Source organism: Peromyscus eremicus, chromosome 7, assembly GCF_949786415.1.
Source record: "Peromyscus eremicus chromosome 7, PerEre_H2_v1, whole genome shotgun sequence".
Taxonomy (NCBI): domain Eukaryota; kingdom Metazoa; phylum Chordata; class Mammalia; order Rodentia; family Cricetidae; genus Peromyscus; species Peromyscus eremicus.
In genome coordinates, this window is record NC_081422.1 from 49,673,879 (window position 1) to 49,684,601 (window position 10,723).

Genomic DNA, 10,723 nt, shown 5'->3' on the forward strand with positions numbered 1-10,723 from the left:
CGTACAGTATCTGAATCTGTCACCCTCTGTTTCTTCATGCCCGGATACCACGTTCCTCCTCTTTGGAGGACTTGGAAACAAGACTCTACCACAGACGCAGAGCGGTCCTCACCAGACTCTCTCACTTGCACCTTGACACTGGATTGTCCAGTCTCCAGGGCTGTGGGGAACAGTGCCACGTGTTGCGTACTAACAGGCATCCCTTCTGAGAAGTGCACCTGTCATTGGCTTCGTCCTTGTGAGACCCTAGAAGATACAGCCTACTGTACATTTGGCTACACAGCACATCCATTCCTGTGCATGTGGTGTGGTATTGACTGGAATGTCGTCATCTAGTATGTAGCTATATCCAAGGCACCTTTATTTTGTTATAGCAATGTGAATTAAGAACTAAGTTTATATGGTTTAAAAATCTTAAAATATTTACCATCTGATAGAAATTTGGCTGGCCCTTTATTTAGAGCAAATAATCACATTGGAAATCCCAGTTTCATTACATTCTTTAGGAAAACAGTTTTTCTCCTTGAGCAGACTGCCCTCCTCATAGCTTGCCCTTCAGAGGAGGTTATAGGGATGGGGGCCGTTTTCACAGCTCATTTATATGCTGGTTTATATACTGCTATCCGCCAAATGCATTCAGTCCTATTACTTTTGGCCAGGTCTTGCCAGATAAAACCGAAACTGAATTCTCTGGTGACTGGAGAATGCTAAGGTATCAATCTAGCCCTTGTGCAGCATATCCTGAGCTTTGGTTTTGATGTACCAACATTATTTTCCATTTTCCACAATACTGGTAAAAACCACATTATCTGCTAATAGGTAACTTTTAACTTCCTTTTCTTACTGATGTTTTAAGTTTAATCATTTTCATGTTCCCCTAGTTTATTTTAATGCCTTGTTGAGACAAGCTCATAACCAATATACCTCATTAACCCATCAGAACCAGGAAACCATTTCCCAATATTACCTTTGTTTCTGATAGTTATAGAATAAAAATATTTCATTGATTGGTAGGAAATTTTTTTTAATTCTATAATTTTAAAATAGTAGGGAAGACCGAAAGAAAAATCATATAGTAAATGTTATGAGTACAGAAATATAAAAAGTCACAATAAGATGATAACTACAGAAGATAAAGAAATACTTATAATTTCTATTATGTGTACATGTGCATTGAGGTCACAGCTCACCTCAGGTGCTGTTTCTCAGCTGCCCTCCACCCTATTATTTGAGACAGGGTCTCTCCTTGGCATGGGGCTTGTTGATTATGCTAGGCTGGCTGCTAAGCAAGCCTTGGAGTCACCTGTCTCTGTTCCCCCAGCATTGAGATGACAGTGTGTGCCCCCACCCTGGCTTTTTGTGCTTTGAAATGTAAGTTCTGGGGGTAGAGCTCATGTCCCTGTGCTTACGTGGCAAACACTCTTTTATCTCCCCAACTGTCTCAGTTACAATTCTATTTCTGCAAAGAGACACCATGACCAAGGCAACCTTATAATAGAAAGCATTTAATTGGGGGACTTGTTTACAGTTTTAGAGGGTTAGTCCATGACCATTGTGGTGGGGAGCAGAGAGGCATGGCGCTAGAGCAGTAGCTGAGAGCTTTACATCATGATCCACAGGTAACAGGCAGAGAGAGAAACCCTGAGTCTGGTATGGGCCCATCCCCTAGTGACACACCTCCTCCAACAAGGCCACACCTAATTATTTTTCCTAAACAGTTCCACTAACTGGGGACCAAGCATTCAAACATGTAAACGTAGGGGCCATTCTCATTGAACACCACACCAGCCCACAATCTTTGCTTTCTATTAAATGTAAGTATTCTTGGAGATTTTATTTTTATTAATATATAAACTGACAGGAGCTTGAGAGTCTTTCAATATTTTTATAACAAAATCCTGCATCGGTGAGCAAAAGCGCCTTGCACAATTCATATATGTACAGTGTATATTATAAACTGATTTGTGTAGGGAAAAGGAGCCAGCTAAAGAAACCCACCAGAGCCAGTGAAAGAAACCCACCCTGGATCTGAGACCTGAGCCAGTGAAAGAAACACTTAGCCCTGAATCCAGAACCTAACACACCCTGACCCTGAAACCAGAGCCAAAGAAACACACGTTGTTCCTAGAATCAGAGCCAGTGAAAGAAATACATCCTGGCCCTAAAATTAGAGCCAAAAGGCTAAAAAGGACCAGTTTAAAAAAAAACAACAAACAAACAAAACCACAGTTTGGCCCTGAAATCAGAGCCATCTCTGCCCCTGACCAACAAAACTAACCAATTCCTGAGCAGAAAAAATTTTCTCCCCAGAGAAACTCTGCCCCTAAGAAACCCTATAAAAGCCCCTCTGCCTATTCAGTTATGGGCTGTCCTTTCCCACCCTGGAAGAGGCAGCCACTCTCCTGGACTCCTCCTTCTCAAATAAATCTCTTTCTCAAAAAGTCTTGGGTAAAGATTTTCACTAGATGGTGCAGAAAAGAACTTTGCTGAGACGTCCCTTCCGGAACTGAGCAGAAAAAACCTTGCGGAGATCTTCCTTTAGGCGGGCTGAGCAAGGCTGAGCAGAAAAAATAACAACTTTTCCTAGGAGGAGGAGGAGATTGCTACATTTCTGCAGGGACTTTCCCTTTAAAAGTGAAGCGAAAGAAGCAACATCTTAGGCCAAAGTGAAGAAGCAGAGCTCTGCTGGGAAGCCTCCTTGTGGGGGCTGGGGGTGGCACAGCAAAGCTCAGTTGTAATGACTCTCTTTAGGAAGGAGCAGGATTGCTACATCTTGCAGGGAGGCCATCCCCCATGGCACCCGAGCTTCGGGATACCTCTCCCTCCAGGGCTGAGCTGTCCTATTGCTGCTCCAGGTACAGCCTGGCTTCCCGACAAGTCAGGATACCCTTTCCTCCAGAGCTGTAACACTCACACTTTGTATGACTACCTACGTACTGCTGCTCAACTCTTTGTGTTTCTCTACTTAAGACTGTGTATCTCTTTAGAATAGAAAGTGTTTTATTTTTTAGATCCTTCATCATTTGGTACAAAGTAGAAATGTAAAGAATGGATAATTTAAATTGTCAGTGAAAAATAACAGCCAGACGTAAAATTTACATACAAGTGTCCAAAAGTAGAGTTGAGAATGTTAATACTGCAATTAAAAACAGACTAATAATTTTGTCCATGTGAATGGATAAATCTCCAAGGGAGGGAATATATAGAAACAGTGCTGAGGGGCTGGAGAGATGGCTCAGAGGTTAAGAGTACTGACTACTCTTCCAGAGGTCGTGAGTTCAATTCCCAGCACCCACATGGTGGCTTACAACCATCTGTAATGAGATCTGGCACCCTCTTCTGTATACATAATAAATAAATCTTTTAAAAAAAAAGAACCAGTGCTGAGACTTGGAGCATAGCACCTCTGGCCTACAGTGGATGAAGATGCTCCATCTGGTCTAAGAATGAAGATGGACACAGTTATCTGCAGTATTTTGACCTCTCCATTAGTAACACATCTATAAGATTTAATATTCAAACAGTATTTTGTATTGTGAATAGCAAGGATAAAATCTTTCAGTAGTCAAACACTGATCTAGTTCAATTACTGAATTATGGAGAAAACATACTTTGGGCTCATTCTGCAACCCAGGGTAATTTCAAACCTTTGCTCCACCTCCCTCTCTCCCCAGTGCTGGAGTACATTGTCACACAGCAGCACTCAGAGGCCCTGCTGCTGCACATCTCCCTCAGCACTGCGTGTTCTCAGCAGTTTTGGATTCCTGGCCATTCTGGATGTCTACAGTAATACCTCTTTAGTTCTCCCTGGTGACAGGTGATATGGAGCGCTTTTCCATATGCTTTGCACTTGCATATCTTTGTCAATGTATCTGTTCAGAACTTTGGATCCTTTTTGGGAAATTAGATTGCTTTTTTACTGTTAACTTACATTTTATGTATATAAGTGTTTTTTGTCTGTATATATGTCTGTGTGCCACATGCATGCCTGGTGTCTGTGGATGTCAGAAGAGGGATTTGGATTCTCCAGAAATGGAGGTACAGGTGATTGCGAGCTGCCATGTGGGTGCCGAGAATCGAACTTGGGTCCTCTGGTAGAGCAGTAAGTTCTTTCAACCACTGAGCTACTGCTCAGCCCCTCTTAATGTTAAATTTTAAGAGTTCTTTTTACATTTTGGATCTTTATCAGATACATCAGTGGCAAACATTGTCTCCTAGTCTGTGCTTTATCATTTCCTTCTCTTGCCCATTTCCTGGAAATTTTTAATTTTAAAGGAATCCAGTTTATCAATATTTCTTTTGCGCACCAGATCTTTGTTGCAGTATTGAAAAACTGTCACCAGGTTCAAGGTCAAGGTCGTTTCTGTTTTTTTCAATGTTATCTTCTAGAATTTCTTAATTTTGTATTTTATGCATGTGACCCATGTTTAGTTATTTTTTGTGAAGGATGTATATGACCTGTGATTTGTGTCTGGTTTGTTTTTCTTCCTTCTGTCTTCCTTCTTCCTTTCCTCTTCCCTCCTCCTTTCTTCCTCCTCTCTCTCTCTTCCTTCTTCCTCCTCCTCCTCTTTCTCTTCTTCCACGTGGAAGGCTAGCTAGTCCAGCATCATTTGTTGAAACAGTGCTTTGTCATATTCAAATTCATATTCCTGTCACATTCACCTTCACTGGGCTAACAGAGCTTTGTCCCTAGCCCAGGCTGGCTGCACTTCCTTGGTCTCCTGAGTGCTGGGCTTACAGGCTTTCACACCTTCCCCACAACATGTCTTCTCTGTATTGTATTACTTATGCTCCTTCGTCAAATGTCAGTTGACTATCTGTGCATTGATCCATTTCTGGATTATCTATTCTTCTCTGATCTATTTATGGATTTAATCACCTAAGCTGTGACGTCTTGATTACATGCGCAAATAGTACGTTTTGAAATTAGGTGTTGTAAATCCAACATTGTCCTGCTTCAGTGAGTGTTGGCTCTTCCGAGCTCCTTATCTCTCCATTAGACTTCAGAACTAGCTTAGCAATGCCATAAGAATAACTGATTCGGAATCGGTTTGCAGTGAATCTGTAGACTGGGTTGGGAAGAAATGAAATCTCAACAAACTGAATCTTTCTATTAGTTCTTCTTGGTGGTTTTCCATCAGATTTTGGAGTTTTATCATACAACCTTGTGTACATTTTGTTACTTATGCCTATGTAGTTCTTATTTTGAGGAGTTAATGTTAATATTTTCCCTTTACAATTCTATTCATAGTTGTTCGATGCCATAAATAGGAGGATGACTGGCTTTTATAGACTAACCTTGTGTCCTGTAACCTCACTGTAATTGCTTACTAGGTGAAGATTTTGTTGTTTCTTTTGGAATACCTACAGAGAATCATTCTGTGCGCAAGGATTAACTCTTCCTTCTCAATTAGTATATTTTAATTTTTTCCTTTCTCCTCTTAATGCATCAGCTAGCACATCCAGTACTGTGTTGAAAAGAGGTAAAAATGGATCTTTTCATAATCCTGGAATCAGCAAAAGGCTTCCTATTTTCTCACTGTTTAAACAGGTGCTAACTGGTGGGTCTTTATAGGCTAAAAAACATCCTCTCTGCTTTCGTCAAGTCTTTCTCATGGGTGGATGTTGAATTTTTGTCAAATGTATTTATTGATTGATTTTCCTATTAATCGATTGATGTCACAGATCACGGCAATTCATTGTAGACTGGTGAATCAGCCTGATGTAACTGAGATAAATTCCACTGGTTGTAATGTATATTTCTTTTTATGCATCACTACACATTTTTACATTGAGGGATTTTGCATCTCTGTTCATGGGAGATGCAGGACAGAAGTTTCCCCATCTAGAAATGTGCTTGGCTTTTGTAATAAGTCTAAGGATCTCAGAGAATAAATTAGGAAGCATTTCTTTTGCTTCTATTACAGAGGATTGGTATCTTTTCCTTCTCAGGGTTTGGTAGAAATCATCAGGACGTCATCTAGGATTGCTTCTTTCTATTTTGGGTGTATGAACCACCAGCACAATTTCCTTAACAGAGACACATTTAAATTCTTTCTCCCTATGTGAGTCAGAGCGTATCCTTCAAGAGATGCCCATTCCACCGTGGTCATCAAATTCATGGCATATTTGTTCATATTTGTTACTTTTATTGCCTATGCAATTTATAATGTTGTCCCTCTTCTGGTGTTTTTGTATACATGTGTGAAAGTAGGCATGCACACATGTGTATACATGTAAGTACAGTCCTCAAGCCCAACTCCGTTTGCTTCTGGAACTCATCAATTATGCTTGGCTCTGCCTGGCTCTGCCTTCCCAATGTAAACATTAAATGGCACACGGCCACACCCACCCATTCACATGGGCTCAGCAGTTTCAGTCTGTGCAGTAAGCACTTGATCGAGATCTTGCCTCCATGCCTCTTTCACTTTTCAGAAAGGCTCTGTGTAGTGAAAGGTTACTGCAGCAACAGTTTGGAACCTTCCCCCACTTCCAACAATGGGCAGATCGTTCAGCTAGACAATCCACAAGGAGGGTCAGCAAGATGGCTCAGTTGCCAAGCCTGATGACCTGCTATTCACCTTAGGAACCCACATGGTAGAAGGAGGAGAGACCCAACTTCTGCAAGTCGTCTTCAGACTTCTACATATGCACCGTGGCATGGACATAGCTCCCCCCGCAGCCCCCCACAGAAATAAATAAATGGAAAAATAAAATCAACAAAGAAACAATGAATGAGCAAAGGATGAACTGGCCAAGCATACTGTGCCCCTAATGTCAGCATCCAGGAGGTGCAAGCAGGAAGATTGTTCACTAAGGCCAGCCTGGGCTACGTGGTAGCAAGATATCATCTCAAAAAATAAGTAAACAAAGACCAGGAACTATAAAGGTAAGAATGGTAAATTGGATTTGATCAAAATAAAAACTGCTGCTCTCTGAAATAGAACTATTAAGACAACAAAAGGTCATGTCACTGAGTGGGAGAATATCTCTTATGTTCATTTCCAATCAAGCACTTATATCTAACATACATGTAGAATGAATTCCAAAACTGCAGTGGGAAGATGGCTTGACTTTAACATGGGAATAATGTGAAGTCATTTTACCAAGGAAGATATGTGGACAGCTGGTTAACGAGCACACGGAAAAATGTTCAAACACCGTAGTCATCAGTCCACAGCGACTTTAAAGCCACCGTGAAGTCCACAGCTCTGTTAGAAGGCATGGCACATAAAAGTCCGTCCACATTAAATGAGCACCAGGATGTGAAGTCAGTTCTCCTTCTTGATGGGAGCGTGAAAGATAGTAACGATTCTACAAAAGAGCGCTATAGCTTCTTATAATCTAAGCAAAGAGCCCTCGTGGGCTCTACTTCCTAGCATTCTCACCCTGTACCATCTTCTCCAGCTGAGTGTGGCTTGGATTTACTAACTCATCTCTGCAGGCCAGACTACCCAGCATGATCCAGTATTTCCCAGACTGGGTTCTAAAGACAGTGGCTTCCTTCCTGGGTACTTCGTCTTCTCTCAGCCTGTTTTTCTGAGGAAAGCCAGATGCCTTGCCAGGAGGCAAGCCCAGAGTGTTAGGAAGTAGAGTCTAATGTAGGTGATCCCTGAAGTGAGCACGCTCACTGCTGACCCCTTGACTGGCCCTAAGCTGGAACTATCTGGCTGAGTCATTCTAAGATTCCTGACCTAACAAAACTGTGAGAGAATACATTTTGGTTGTTTTCAGCCTCTGGGTATTTGTTATGCAATACCAGATAACTAATGAACCTAGTATATGAGCCAATTGTTGTATTCCCATATACTTACCCAAGGGAAAATTTTTAAAAAGCAAAGCAAGTCTGTATTTAAAAAAGAAAAAGTGTAGCCAGGTGATGGTGGCACATACCTTTCACCCCAGCACTCGAGAGGCAGAGATAGGAGGATCTTTGAGTTCAAGGTCAGCCTGGTCTACAGAGCGAGTTCCAGGACAGCCAAAACTACACAGAGAAATTCTGTCTCAAAAAAAAAAGTGTAAATGAATAGCCATGGTACCATTTTTCACTATAGCCAAATGGAAAAACCCAAAAGTCAATCAACCAAAAAATAAAAATAAACCAATTGTGACATATTTATATAATAGAACACTGAAATCAATAAAAAGGAACAGAATGGAGACACACAACATGGACAAACCTCAAAAAGACTATGAGACAAAGAAGCCATATATATATATATATATATATTTGTGTGTGTGTGTGTGTGTGTGTGTATTGCATTGAAATGAAAACTTAAATGATTGAATGTGTGTGTGTGTGTGTGTGTGTGTGTGTGTGTCCATGAAACAGATTTTAAAAAACATTTCCAATATAAGGACTTGGAATGCTGTACTAGTTAGATACTGTTTCTCAAATTCCAGCATGTACCAAAACTCCCCGGAGAGCTGTTAGAGAGTGGAATGGCGTCTTGACCCCAAGATCTTCTAGTTCTGCAGTAAGGAGTCTGAGAAGCTGCATTTGTGAAGAGTTCCCAGGTGCTGCTGATGCCATCTGGTCCCATTAGGTGGACTGCAGCTTTGAATGTTTATAGCATTCTGTACTGTCTAACATCTTTCGGGATTGACATCAGAGCATGAATTTTGAGGGTGTCGTCAGAAATTACTACCATTCTTACCACTGCCCCCCAAATCCAAACACTGAATAAAGAACTACATTTCAACTACAATAACTGAAGAACAGTGGAGAATTGTAAAACAGCAGCTGCCACACTCCTGCAGGACACAGAAGTCAGGGCAGCCATACAGGGAAGGAAAGCCAACCCTGCTTCCACCCCTCATCCTGTCAGAGTCGGCCTGAAAGCAGGAAGGGGTCTCCCTGTAGGGCAAAAGATAAGGAAGCGCACCCAACTACTACTGTGCCCTACCCCCTGCAGAACTGTCTGTCTTCCATTGCGGTAGGTAGTACGCCATTCCCTTAGGGCTGGACTGAGGTGGTACCCCACCCCCGGGCAACACAGAGCAGCAGTCTTCCAGAGGTCCTCTAGCGCTGCAGCTCAACCAGCACCTGGCCACACAGGGATCCCAAGCCTCCTGCCCATATGAATATAAGCACCTTCTTGACCACAAGAATGACCACACTATGCCTAATGTAATACTCTCTCTCTCAAAGTTCCAGAGGCTCCACTCCCCCAAGGAGTCTTATTATTTATAACATCCATTCATACAGGCCAAACAGTCATAACTCCCTGCCTTACCTGGCACTGGACTAGCCCCTCATGTTCCAAGGTGCTGAGGCATCTTACCTCTCTAGAAAATGAGGTCATTCTTTGGGCTGTTTCTGTATCTTCAGGTCCAGACTGTTGCACCTTAGTCCCACAAAGCCAGGGCTACTGCCGTGTTCAACATCCCAGGTTCTAGAGTCGCATAGCTCATGGTACCTCCCCCACTGTTGAAACTAGGGCTGCCCCTGTGATCTGTCAGTTCTAGGTCCCAGAATAGGTACCCTGATCTCTGAGGCCTCACAGTCCAAATCAATCCTTCCCCTGTGCCAGTTGGTGTCAGAATGACAGCTGGGCTTGGGCCTAGACCTTCAGGGGTGTGCCTCAATACAACGATCCTGGTTTAATGGAAGAACTACTGTACTGGAAAATGAGTGACATTACTGGAAAGTGAGTGACATTACATCTAATGTCCCAGGTCTATGTTCACAGAAAGACTTGTCTGAGAATGTTTACAATAGGCTCTGTAATGGTCATAAACTGATACACACTAGGAGTGTGGAATAACCCAGGAACCTCACCAGGAGTGTGTGTATACAAACTGTGGTACAGTTACATCATGGACTAGTATTCAGCAATTTGAAAAATCAATAAAAATGATAGCATGGATGGTAACCAACAGCTATTTAATTGGACTGAAGGCCCATTCATCAAGAGGGAAATCACGCCTGGTACCGGAGACCTAGCCAGCTACCCAGGGCTAGTAAAGCCATGGATCTTGGAGGGGACCTACAACCACCACTTCACTAAATCAGCGTAATTCTCAACTATAGGGTAAATATTTATCCTCATACCCACACATAAGTGCAGTTCTCACCTCTCATCAAGGAAACTTGGCAACACACAGGGACCATTGCAGAAAACTACAGCCAACCATGATGTAGAGATCAGATGGTGGCCAGTCCCAGTGCACCACAATACATCTAACACAATTCCCGCACCTAAGGATCAGGATAATCACAGAAAAGAAGATGAGTTGAAGAGATCGTAAGAGTCTACAATTCTCAGCCTTGTTCATATGACAGCTCAACACGGTTGATTGGGTTTTGCTTTAGAATGTCAAGAGCTATTTTCCTCTTTTCTTCTAGTTGCTTTTAAATAGCAATGCTTACCAACCACTGGTATTTTGGTTTTTATATCCATGTGTATGTGTTATGCTATTATTTTGACAGAGTGATGTGATTAGTCAGTGCTCACTTTTAAGTCCTTTAAGCAGTGACTTGAACTCTAAGAGTGTGTACTCCCTGGTGGGCTTTGGTGAGCTTTAGACCTCTAAGCCCAATAAGGGATGCTTTTGAGATGAAAACATGTGGAATCAATGTCCGTTTTGATCGTACATTCAGACTGTTAAGTAAAACTAACCAGCCACTGTTCAGGGTCTAGATCCTGCTCCACAGCCAGTAGACAACTGAACGAAGCCACTTGGGCCAGAATTCCATGTCTGCAAACTGAAATTAAATGGT